The sequence below is a fragment of the Mesoplodon mirus genome (assembly GCF_964341445.2).
Source record: "Mesoplodon mirus genome assembly, chromosome: 17".
NCBI lineage: Eukaryota > Metazoa > Chordata > Mammalia > Artiodactyla > Ziphiidae > Mesoplodon > Mesoplodon mirus.
In genome coordinates, this window is record NC_138993.1 from 49873398 (window position 1) to 49887190 (window position 13793).

Below are 13793 nucleotides of genomic sequence, written 5' to 3' on the forward strand. Positions count from 1 at the left end.
TCTGATTATGGACACCAATATGTACTTATTATTGTATGAATTCACATTTATGTCAAATACTCATTTATAATTTGTTAGTTTGATCTTTGTAACGTGTGGAGATAAGACTATGAGGGGAACCTCCAGTAGTTAGAGCTGTCATGGTGCCAGTCATCACTGAACACCCTCCCCCAGCACAGGGGGGGATATGCTGGCGTTGAGTGGTCAGTAAAACGCACAACCGAGACTCTTTCCTTCTCCAGATTGAACATTTGCCATCTTGGATGCGCCAAATGATTGTAAGGAGATCAGGAATAAATACAATTTTTACCACAAGTAGATGCCTTATCTATTTGGCTATTTCTATAAATCATAACTAGTTTATCTTCCATCTAACCTGGAAATAAATTATGCATATACATATAAGGCTTAAGTTTATTTGGCACATTATGTCTAAATATCAAGACATTCTTATTTCCCACTAGTATTTCTGCATACGTGTTCTTTGACCAGTAACTGCAAATAATTGAGGTCTAAGGGAAGCCATAGAACTTTGGAGTTGAGTTTTTCAGAAATGAATGGGGACTCCTTTGGCTTTGATGCTTGAACACGTTAATATCACTATGAGTCTTGTTGATTTTCCTACAAAGGCTTTGAAACCGTGGTTATTTCTCCCAGCAGAGCCTCTACATTTCCTTCCTTCCTATAATCATGCACAGTCTCTGTGACCAGGTGGCCTGGATTTGAATCCTGCTTCTCCTATTCACTAGCTGTGTGACCTTGAGTAACTTACTTTGCCTCTCTGATACTCTGTTTACTCATCTGTAAAATAAGGAATAATTTATCTGCTGCCTTTAGTTGTTAGGAGGATTAAATGAGTAAATATTTATACTGTGTCTGGTGCATTTAGAGCATACATCTTCCTTGACTTAAGATGGAGTTACATCCAGATAAACCCAAGGTAAGTTGAAAATGTCCTAGGTCGAAAATGCATTTAATACACCCAACCTACTGAATATCAGAGATTAGCCGAGCCCACCTTAAATGTGCTCAGAACATTTACATTAGCCTACAGTTGGGCAAAATCATCTAACATAGAGCCTATTTTATAATAAAGTGTTGAATATCTCATGCTGTCTATTGAATATTTTACTGAAAGGGAAAAACAGAATGGTTGGGTACAGAATAGTTGGTTATAAGTGTATCTGTTGTTTACTCCCATGATCACGTGGCTGCCTAGGAGCTGTGGCTTGTTGCTGCTGCCTTGCATCATGAGAGAATATCGTGCTACATCTCTCTGGCTTGGGAGAAGATCAAAATTCAAAATCCCAAGTACGGTTTCTACTAAATGTGTATTGCTTTTATTACCTACTTGGGTTCTTGGACTCTTTAATCAATAAAAATTGATGAGGCCAGACAAGAAATTCAGGCAAGGCTTTATTGGCACTGGTGCTTCAGGACGAGGGAGCGAAAACAAGTAACAGGTTTCCTTGCTCGCTCCGTAAGAGCGGGTGAGCTGGTCCTTTAAATGGCGTGAGGTTGTGGGCGGGTCCAGGCTGGAGGTGTGGCTAAGGCAGTCGGCCCAGCCCCTTGGTGCCGTGCGCAAGGATCATGCGCAGTATGCACCTTGCGTTTGCTCCCGGCACCTCAGGAGCGGCTGCTGGGTGTTTGGTCTTTTTCTATCTTGTTAGTTATAATTTGCCCCAGCTGCCTATGCATGCAGTTATTTTTAGTGCTTTATAGTTTCTTTATATTCTGCTGCTGGAGGAGACGTTTGTCCAGTCCTGCAAGCACTGCAGCCAAGGATCCCAGGTCCCGGGCCCCAGCCTGTCTCACCTTCACACCGTTGTAAAGTCGAAAAATCGTAAGTCGAACTATCCTAAGTTAGAGACTGTACTACATAAGTATTTGTTAAACCTGTTAAAAATGTCGCATTTAAAAATACGTTGCTGAGTCAAACATAGAAGATACTCTATTAATGTTTGCTGTCTTTTTAAAATTCACATTTTATAATACGTTGCGAAAAAACGAGTTTAGATTTCTTCATTTAGAAAAGAAAGAAAGAAAGAAAGAAAGAAATTACACTTTGCCGCTGGTAAACTTTAAGGAGCAAAAATTGGCTAAATTTGCACTACAAACAACTACTTATTTTGAAAATGCCAGGGGTGTGAGGACTGGGCAAACGGTATTTGGTGGTGGCTCTGAACACTGTGGGTGAGTTGGCGAAAAACTAAAGACCTGGATTAGCTGTAGCTTCTCACTGAGGTTGTTGATTCGTGAGTTAGAGGCAGGGGGCTTGGGAGGTCTTGGCAAAGCTTATTTGGAGCTCTTCAGCTTTCCTCACACCCTATCTCAGTGCCCTCTAGGTTTAGGAAAGGTCATAAAGCAAACCAGCAGCCAGAAGAAGAGAATTTAAATACGGGAGTAAGGGGGCTTCTCTGGTGGTGCAGTGGTTAAGAATCTGCCTGTTAATAAAGGGGACAAGGGTTCGAGGCCTGGTCCGGGAAGATCCCACATGCCACGGAGCAACTAAGCCTGCGAGCCACAACCACTGATGCCGGTGCGCCTAGAGCCCGTGCTCCGCAACAAAGAGAAGCCACTGCAATGAGAAGCCCACGTACCGCAATGAAGAGTAATCTCCGCTTACTGCAACTAGACAAAGCCCATGAGCAGCAATGAAGATCCAACGTAGCCAAAAAAAAAAAAAAAAAAAAAGGGAGTGATTTATTCCAGGGATGCTCCAAAAATGCTCAAATGGAACAATTTTCATTAGGTAAAAATATTTTAATGTTACACAAGAAACACTTAGAAGGGTGAGTTTTGTTCACAACAGAACAAATAAAAAAACCAGGCTATTAAAATTCCTAAAAGATCGCATTATATTTAGACTTTTTTGAGGGGGAGGCAGGAGTCAAAAGATCAGAATACTAGTAGGATCATAGGAACGAGGTCAGGAACTGAAATTGCACCAGGAACGCTCAGCCCCGAACCCATTATAGAAGCAGTTGGCCTGATCTGTATTTCATAATCTGATATTTCTTCTGAAGACTGGCTCCATGTTCCCCTTTTTTTCATGATGTTGACTCAGGTTAGGAGGATGGTTAAGTTTGGGTGGACTAAGTTACAGTTCAATAACAGTTGACCTCCAACCTTACCTTGTATCTGTGGGGGTCTTGGGTGGGTGGGAGATTGTTCCCCCTTCATGTCTCACTGGTAGTACATCCCTGACTTCAGTGTGCGGCATCCTGGAGCCCAGCATCTTCCCCGCCCTCCAAGTCAGAAGGCTTTTACTTCTTTTGTGCTTCCCTCAGCCCTGCTTCTCCTCTAGCTGAGAACTCCTATTGCTTGTTACTCAGTGCAAGGCTCAGAGCCGAGGCAGAAAGGACCCGCTCCTCCCTTGGGGATGAGTGACTTTTGCCTCTATCGCTCCCTAAGAAACAGCAGATTTTACCCGGGCCCCCGTGGGTGGGGGGGAGCTTTCCTGGCCCTCCCCAAGCCCTTTCAAGCTTTTGTTCTAAACTGGTTCCTGGCAGTCTGCATTTGGCCTTTGAGAATTCATTAATGTTTTAGCTGCTTTTTCCTTACCTGATTTCATGGTGACTAACTCTTCCTCCTCAGCTCTGCTGAATGTGAAAGAGTCATGCGTCCCTTCCTCGTTGGAGGAGCGTCTCACATTTTGTATTTCACTTGGTGCCTTGCAAGCTCAGCTGTCTGATGGCCTGAAGAAAATTTATGATTTTGTAGACTACCTGACTTTTTCTAGTTGTTAGGGTGTCAAAGATGCTCTCTTACAGCTTTATACATTTTTAAGCAGAAGTTGAATTAATATTTAAGCCTTCGTCACACTGTAAACTTCTATGCTTCTATAGCCCAGACAAGAGAAGAGGAGAGGCAAGAGTTCCCGAAATTCAGGGGGACAAGCTGTACTTGACCCAGCCAAAGGAGCTTACTCTTGTTCATCTTATTAGTGATGCAGAGAGGTGGTGACTCAGTATGTCCTATGATCTACCACATGTTCAGAAATTTCTCCTTAGCTAAGCTTTTCATGTGAAATTAATCACAATCCTTCTGTCTTACAAACAAGGCACTTCAATTTGGTCCCCAAATGCTTTTCTCAGTATTTCCCTCCAGGCTCAGTTGCACCTTGTGCTTCAGCCACGTGGATTGACAAACCTCGGAGTGGGGTCTGTCTTCCTTGGTTGGAATCCATAGTAGACCACTTATTAGCTCTGTGAGCTGCAGCTAGCTACTTAACCTCTCCATGGCTCAGCTTTTTTTTTTTTTTAACATCTTTATTGGAGTATAATTGCTTTACAATGGTGTGTTAGTTTCTGCTTTATAACAAAGTGAATCAGTTATACATGTACATATGTTCCCATATCTCTTCCCTCTTGCGTCTCCCTCCCTCCCACCCTCCCTTTAGGTGGTCACAAACCACCTAGCTGATCTCCCTGTGCTATGTGGCTGCTTCTCACTAGCTATCTATTTTACATTTGGTAGTGTATATATGTCCAGGCCACTCTCTCACTTTGTCCCAGCTTACCTTCCCTTCCCCCTCCCCATATCCTCAAGTCCATTCTCTAGTAGGTCTGTGTCTTTATTCCCATCTTACCCCTAGGTACTTCATGACCTTTTTTTTTTCCCCTTAGATTCCATATATATGTGTTAGCATATGGTATTTGTTTTTCTCTTTCTGACTTACTTCACTCTGTATGACAGACTCTAGGTCCATCCGCCTCACTACAAATAACTCAATTTCGTTTCTTTTTATGGCTGAGTAATATTCCATTGTATATATGTGCCACATCTTTATCCATTCATCTGTTGATGGACACTTAGGTTGCTTCCATGTCCTGGTTATTGTAAATAGAGCTGCAGTGAACATTTTGGTACATGAACATTTTGGTACATGACTGGCTCAGCTTCTTTATTTGTAAAATGGAGAAAGTAATAATTGTTACTTACATCATAGGTTTGTCAAGAGGTACCAGCCTGGTCTAGACTATTCCTAGTCCTCTGAGAACCTCACCTGTAAAAGTAGAATATATAAAACACGATGTTCAGCTCAGGTTCAAATTTGTATCATGTTTCCCCTTTGTTGCCCTTAAGATTAGCTTTCGTGAGTGTGTAAGAACTGTGATCTGTCCTAGGGTAGAAGGTGAAGATTCCCAGTTTGATGAGTTCTAAAATATATCCATCACACCCAATTCTTTTCTTCTCTCATTATCTTTTTTAGCTTGTAATCTTCTTATTCTTAGTAAAAGAGTCTGTTAAGATTAAATAATAATTGACTTGAGGGTCTATGTACCTATGGAGTTTTGAAAAATACATTAGTTCTCTGGCCAGTATATGTTGTAAGAATCATTCATTCGTCCATAAACGTTTATTGAGCGCCTACTATGTGTCAGGAATCGTTCTAGCCAGATGTTATCATGATGATCTAAAGCGTTTGCTTTATGAATTACTCAAAAGGGAGAATAGATTCAAAAGACCTCAGAATTCACTGGCAAATAGAGAAAGGTGTTAGCATCGAATCACATTATTGTATTATTCTATAATAATTCTAGTCACAATAGGAATCATCACACCTGATTTTGATGATTTTGATACTTTTCATGTTAGCATGGGAGCTGAGGGGAAAATAAAAAAGCCTTCTGAGATGACTTATTAAACTTAAATTATATTCTTGTTCCTGCTTTATCTCAGTTATAGTCATTTTTTTCACTTGAATGCCTCTGGATAGTTCAATCATATTCTAGAGAATTACAGACTACAAAATTATGGCTAAATCTTTATTGTCAGAACTCTTGGTCAGTTAAATGTTGTGGTTAATTGAGTTCTCTTGTTACAATGGAAGATTAAATTGATAATGCTAGTGTCAAACTTTCTGCTGCAAATCATTCAGCCTTACTTTTCTTTCCAGGTATAAGGAAAGTTGTTAAAATAGGTTTCTGGGGGTTGTTTTATTCTATACTATCTTGTTATATTTTTAACAGTGTGGCTTACTCAGTGTCTCATGGTTATACTTAAAAATTTCAGGTATCATTTTAAAGCACTGAAAAGTGAGACAAATTATGGATTAAATTTAACAATGACTTCAGGATATACCTAAGGAAAAAAGAGGCTGTGTGATTTAGTGGGACGTGGATCAAATTTGGGGCCTGAAAGACCTAAATATAAATTTTGGTCACCATTTACCATTTGTGTTAGTCTAGGGAAATTTACTGACTGTTCCTAAGTAGCCTCAGTTTCTTCATCTTAAAATATAAATAATAGGTTGTATCACATATTCTTTGATCACATGATGATCAAAAGAGATATTGCATATGGTGGGCCTGGACACAACATTTATTCAGTGAATAATTGTGGGCATGTGGTTTTTGCCTCCCCTTGCTTCTGGTTTATTTTGCTATTAATTACTCTTATAAAAGTCATGGTGACCTTATGGTTTAAGAAGGTGGATTTGTCAATGTGTTTGTCTCCTTTTACTTTTTCCAGCCCTCACTAATATGATAGTAAGTGGGTGAAAAAATACAAGGACAAATAGGAGAACAGACATCAGTGGGAATAGACATTTGAACATTTTTTTTTTTTTAGACAGAATAAGATAGAGGAAGATAATTGATGGAGAAGGGTGGAGAAAGTCACACCCTGAAATGTATACAGGAAAATACATTTTATTTATTTATTTTATTTTTTTAAATTTTTTTGCGGTACGCGGGCCTCTCACTGTTGTGGCCTCTCCCGTTGTGGAGCACAGGCTCCGGATGCGCAGGCTCAGCGGCCGTGGCTCACGGACCCAGCCGCTCTGTGGCATGTGGGATCTTCCCGGACCGGGGCACAAACCCATGTCCCCTGCATCGGCGGCAGGTGGACTCTCAACCACTGCGCCACCAGGGAAGCCCAGGAAAATACATTTTTTTAAAGAAATAAAAATTTTCCCTCCCCAGTTTAGAGAGGTTTGGGATTTGGAAGCTGGGGAGAATCGAGAGTACATTGTTAAAAACAGGGGCTCTGGCTTTTGGCCAGCACACTTGGTGATTAGGGAAGGATGGGACAATAAATACTGTTTTTCTTTTTAAATTCAGTGCTATGTAATCTTTTTTTCCTATGTGCATGAATTAGGTTGATAAAAATTTTAAAAAAAACATTGGGGACACACATGATTTCCAGGTAGGAGAGTTTCATCATTGTATGAAATTATATGATATAATTGGGGGCATATAAATATGCATGTGTGTACGTACACATGTGTGGATATGACTTTATGGTCTTTGATAACAATATGGAAAGATATATACTAGGTTCTCAGGATGAATTTTGCTAGGGATGGGAAGTGACCTGTGTGAAGAGGAGGAATAAAAGAGGAGAAAACAATATTTGTTTAACAAACTATCCTTTTAAATTGCAGAACTTCAAAAAATGGTAAACCACTGTAATCTCTTAGAAAAATCTGAACAGTTTAGAGAGATAGTAACCTTTATTGTGTGTGCTTTGCTGAAATACATTTAGTTTCCTCTAATAGGCATTATGCACAAATCTTTCTTTGCACTATTTCAGAAGTTAGCAGACTTCCATTATTCTATACAGAGAGTAAGGATTAACTGTATTGTTCTATTTCTGGTTTCATTCAAACTGATCACAGTTATTTTACTCAACCAAATTGTTATTCAAGGACTGGAGAAAAAAAGTAAAGCCCATGTATTCATGCTATTTGAATGGGTTCTTAAAAGGGATTTTACTTGTTGGGAAATGTTAAGAGTCGGAGATATGCTCCTGCCTTTATTCTCTTTTTACAAAAAGCAGAATTAGAAAATGAGCTTTGTCTCTTAGAAATTCTCTCAGTACCGATTTCTCTACCAAGTAAATGTCTTTTCATGATGATGTCAGAATTCCTTGAAAACAATTCCCTCTTCTACCATTTATCTAGTACCTATATATTTTAGATGATGACTGTGTATATTATTATCTCCATTTTTATGAGGAAATTGTGGCTAAGAAAGGCTTAATAGTTTGCCTAAGGTCAAAGCAGTAATAGTGTCAAATTAAGAATCAAATCCAAAACTTGTGCTCTTTTTCCTGCCCTCTACGGCCGTAGAGGGCTACATTTAAAGATAACATTAGTGATCCCTGACAGTTTTTTTCTGCAAGAGTGTTGGAGGAGGTCATTGAGAGGGTGTGGCTGTTGGTTGACCCAAAAGCTGGACCAGCGCAATCAGAGGCTCCTCACTCTGTCTCCGTCCTTGGAATGTAGGCCCCACCCACTGTTCCTGCACTAGGAGTCGTTTCAAGGAAGAGGCTCCAGAGAGCAAAGTGTTGTTGAGACCATCTGGATGGTTTACTCCATTGAAACCAGTTAAGGCCTCTATAGAAACTCTCCCCCCCCCCCCCACTTAAATGGCCAAACATCCTGGCAGCTTTATTTGCAGGAAAATGAAAGTAGGAACTACATTGCATATAATAAAAAACAACTGCTAACACCAATCTCGAAACATTTCCATTTATACCTAGAGTAGGTATAATTTCTCTACCCTAATTTCCCTACCCTCTCTAGCATTTAATTTTCCCCAAACCACAGATCTAATTACAGGCATATACAGCAAGTTTCATGTTAAACAATGGAACCCTTTTTCTATTTTCACAATTTTTAACTCTACCAATTTAACAAAATCTAAGGAACAATCTTCACTTGAAGGCTTGGGCTGGAAAAATTATATACATTTTTAATTTCAAGGTTTCTTTTCCAAGTCAATTTATAAATCCATTGGGGGGGATCATCGATTTAATTAAACTATTTCAGTTTAATAATTTTTTCATTTTTTTTGCCTTATGTTACTTATATATTCAGACAGAAGATACTGATTCAGCACATAACACAAGTTTGCATAATTTACTATGCACATGAGGCAAAATGATGGACAAGACAGATATTCTACCCTCGCTGATCTTAAATTCCAATGAAGGCTGACAATTATTCACTTTAAGTTTGAAGAGCCCTTTGATAAAGGAAGAGTAGAGTAGATAGGAGTAAGCTATAGTAAGAAACTCTATAGTCTTAGGGATGAAAAAAGACCAGAAGAAGTAATATATAAATTGTAATTAATAACTTGAATAGGTGTTGATGAAAAAGGCTGATGTTGGTAACGTCTGATTTCAGATGTTAGGAAATTGAAAACGTTCCAGGAAAAGGAAGTTAATTCCTAGAGAAAAGATATAATGTGGCACATATTCCTGATAATATGGCTGCCTGATAAATTACAGGAAAATTTAGTGGCATACACAGCCATTTATTACACTCACAGATTTTGCAGATCAGAAAAATTTGACTTATATTTATGGCCTTTGATGCTGGCTGTTGACTTGGGACTCCAGTTTCTCTCTATGTGGGGCATTCCATGTATTTCTCTATATGGACCCTTTGGGGCTTTCTTACAACATCGTGGCTAGGTTCTAAAGGTGAGAATCCTGAGAGAGATAGAGAGACACAGAGAGAGAGAGAGAGAGAGACATATGAACTCTTAAGATCCTGGCCGGTGGGTTGGGAGATCTATTCATCTTGTAGCTGCCTGAGACAAGCCTCGTAAGTTTTCTTGCTTGTTAAAACTGCCACCTACCAACCTGGAGTGAGCTGCCTCTTTCTTTGGTCTCTCCTTGCCCTCCTGTACACAGACCAGTTTCAGATTTCACCTGGGGAAGTCCCTTGAAGTTTTGAACCAATAAAGGGGAGAGTGTTTCCTCCCTCAAACTGAATTCCTGAGCCTTCCTCATACACCTTATACATATGAATATATTCAGTGCCACTGCAGAGCCATTAGCAGCAGAGCTGTCTCCAGGTAGGAGACAGCTGGCCTTGCCCTAATGACTTCAAACCCTTTGGGTGTACTTAGCTGAGCTTATTGTGAGGGAGATGGATTACAAAACGTTCCTGGTACAGCTTTGTTCACTGAGACGGGGTAATTTGCCAAAAACAGAAAACGTACTTTAAGGCTATGTTGAAGCGTAAGCAAGGCAATAAAATTAGCCTCTAATGGCTGGAATTGCAGCCAGGTATAGGGTAGGGGCAGGAACTTTTCTGAGGTGGAGGAGATTCATGATGCTTGTTTTTTTTTTTTTTCTTTTTTTGTGGTACGCAGGCCTCTCACTGTTGTGGCCTCTCCCATTGCGGAGCACATGCTCCGGACGCGTAGGCTCAGTGGCCATGGCTCACGGGCCCAGCCGCTCCGCGGCATGTGGGATCTTCCCAGACCGGAGCATGAACCCGTGTCCCCTGCATCGGCAGGCAGACTCTCAACTACTGCGCCACCAGGGGAGCCCCACGATGCTTGTTTTTAAATCTCTTATTCAGTCCAGCCTTGTGCTGGGCACATAGTAGTTCTCTTGGTTGACATAGCATGTACTCAACAAACAGGTGTTGCTCGGTCGATGCAGGGAAGAGCTGGCTTACTTTGTCACAATAAAGAAAACCACCATAGGCTTTGAAAATGAAGATCACAATCTAGGCTGGTAGCTGTCATTTATGGAGAACTCACCATGTGCCTGCCACCGTGCTAAGGATTTTACATGGGATGATTCACTATTCTCAGAAGAACCTGCAAAGTTAGATATTATATGACCTCCTTTTTTTAGAATGACATGTCAGTGGTGGAGCCAGGATATGGAGCTAGTGTTCTGGTGAGGTCTAGAAGACAATAGACTGAGAGAGAGGTAATGCATTCTCACTCTACTTCTTGTTTTTTTTTTTTTTTGCGGTACACGGGCCTCTCACTGTTGTGACCTCTCCCGTTGCGGAGCACAGGCTCCGGACGCGCAGGCTCAGCGGCCATGGCTCACGGGCCCAGCCACTCTGCGGCACGTGGGATCTTCCTGGACCGGGGCACGAACCTGTGTCCCCTGCATCGGCAGGCGGACTCTCAACCACTGTGCCACCAGGGAAGCCCTCTGCTTCTTGTTATATCACTCCAGCTCTCCTCTTCATACTGAATATGGAATGAGGGCCCCCATACGCAGATCAGTGGTGTAGAAGACCCAGCTCATTGACACATCACTTGGATTTCCCTTTATAGAAAAATATATGTATCCAAGATGTATGCAAGGAATTGATAACTGTCTTTAGCTTGCTGGGCCATAATTAATTCCTATGCCATGCTCTCTATTTTTTTTGCGGTACGTGGGCCTCTCACTGTTGTGGCCTCTCCCGTTGTGGAGCACAGGCTCTGGACGCGCAGGCTCAGCGGCCATGGCTCACAGGCCCAGCCGCTCCGCGGCATGTGGGATCTTCCCAGACCGGGGCATGAACCTGCGTCCCCTGCATCGGCAGGCGGACTCTCAACCACTGCGCCACCAGGGAAGCCGTTTGCTCTCTATTTTTAATGGCTAAAAAATTCATACTTTCACCGGGTCCTCTGTCTGACCGTCATTCATTAGAGCTGTTGTTAACCTGACAGATCACCTGGTACTCATCCTAAATCATCTTCTCATTTAATTTCATCCCCTTTGTTATTCTTAATCTTTTCTGAAAAATATCTCACTCCTGATTTCTGGACTGATCCAAACTTCTCACTCTTTCCCTGTGGATTTTGCTTGTCCAACACACTTATTTCACTTTTGCTAGATTTCCTTATTAGCCAGCTCTTTCACTTCCTAAATTGTTTTGTGTTTTATTGTGAATGATTTCCAATGTTTAACGTACTTATGGTTAGAAACTTTCTAGAACCAGATGCAGTATTTTCCGGTATAGTGTGGAATGGTGTTGGGGAAAAAGCCTAAGTGTGCATCCTTCATTTCTATCTTCTTCCTTAGGGACTGTTGTGGTTGAAAAGCTGTGTTGAGGTCCTAATCCTTGGTATCTGTGAATGCGACCTTATTTGGCAATAGGGTCTTTGCAGATGTTATCCAGTTAAGATGACGCCATACTGGATGCGGTAGGAGGGACTCTTAACCCAAAGTGATTGGTGTCCTTATATGAAGGGAAGACACACAGAGAAAAACACACAGAGAGAATGCCCTGTGATGACAGGCAGAGATTGGAGTGATATGTCCACAAGCCAAGGAGCAGCAGGGATGGCTGGGAACCCCAGAAGCAAAGAGGAAGGCAAGGAACAGATTCTCCCCCTAGAGCCTTCAGAAAGAGCACGGCCCTGTTGATTTCAGAATTCTAATTTCCAGAACGGTCAAGTAATAAATTTCTGTTATTTTAAGCCACACAGTTTGTGGCAATTTGTTACGGCAGCCTGGGAAACTAATACAGGGACTAAACCATTTCCTGATTTATGATCATCCTCATCTTAGTTGTAATAGCATCAGTATAATGGGCACCCAGTGTGTTCCTGGCACTGGGTTAAGTGTAAACATAATGTCATATCTGATTTAATCCTCATAGCCACTCTGATATTTTAGCAGTATTTTCCTTGATGTAGAGAATATATCAAGAGACTGAGAACTGATGAGGTTGAATCTATTCCAGTAAGAAGTGGACCTTAATATAAATTCAAATGGATTTGACTCCAAAACTAGTGCTTTGAACCACTCTACCATTCTGCCCTCCACTGAGGCAGTGTGATCATTTTCTTTGTTTTCCTTCCCTCACTGATTTAACATTTTGTGGATTATGCTCTCTGTAAGGTACTCTGACTTCATTTTTTTAACAGGATGAAATCATTGTTTTTCTTTCCCCACATTCCATTACATTTCAAATATGTCTAACATCCTTTTCTCTTGTCATTACTGTTCACTTCCCTTCTTAAAAACGATTTTGGTCATTAGGAAAGGTACAGAATCAGATCAGGAGAAACATGATTTGTTTATGTCTCTGAGGAAGAGTACAGGTCAGAACAACTTCTCTGAAGCTTGTGGTTCAAGGAGATGTGTGTCTAGTTATTAGGACATAAATACGCTGTGTCTGCCTTTTCTTTGGGTTATAATTTGGTTAAAATTTATTCTTGTCTGTAACAAGGAGCAGTAAACCAAGATTCCTTGGCTTCATGCTCTGATATAATGTTCTGAAAAGCTTCTAAAGTGACCCACCTTTTGGCATGGTTGAGAGAAAAGTCTGGAGAGGAGAGGCCCCTGAAAGTGTTCTTCCTTCCATTTGGTTGCTTGATTTACATTTTAAGACTTTATTCTTAGGTTTCATGTTAAAAAAATTTTATAGTTTATCTTATTATCTATAGAGCACTTGCACATATATATAATTTTTTCATTTGATTCTCACAACACTCTTGAGATACAGACAAGACGGATACTATTATTCTCATTTTAGAGATGAGAAAATATACTTACAGCTATGATGTGTCTTGCCTAAGTTGGTATAGACAGTAAATGGAAGTAGGATTAGACCATGAGTATTATGGTTTCCAACATTTAGTTAAACTTTCATAAGTCAATGCAATTTAATGATAAAATTAACATTTATATTGTGTATTTAATCTCATAATCTTCAAAACCACCTTATAAAGTGGATTTCTAAAATTGCTATTTCACAAGCCCATGGTCAGAGACTTAAAAAAGAAACTTAAGAGGGTTGAATAAATTACCCAAGGTCCCATGGGGTGTAATGGTACAGAGGATTTGAACCTGTCACAGAACACACATTCTTAGCTGTTTTACTGCACATCTTCCCCAAGTCAAGCGTTTGTTAATGGGGAGGTCAGACCATGAAATGCTTTACTAAGTGATGATTCACCAGGACAGTCAATCTCAGCCTGAAATTAAAGCCAGGATTTCAATTAGATAGGCAACTGCATGGGTAGTGTAATTTGAATTAAAAAGCTTAAATTTCTTTGACATCGAAACTTTAGTTGGGTCCAAATACTCTT

At 40.5% G+C, this 13793-nt stretch overlaps 1 protein-coding gene across 3 annotated transcripts in view; it reads left to right on the forward strand.

Moving 5' to 3' along the window:
- Window positions 1-1625: 1625 nt before the first annotated feature.
- LOC309792517 (uncharacterized protein) overlaps window positions 1626-13793 on the forward strand; it is a 210971-nt gene continuing 198803 nt past the window's right edge. For all 3 annotated transcript variants that reach the window (XM_082602189.1, XM_082602190.1, XM_082602191.1), the window contains exon 1: window positions 1626-1843. The gene's annotated coding sequence lies outside the window, so the exon portion shown is untranslated. The remainder of the gene's footprint in view (window positions 1844-13793) is intronic.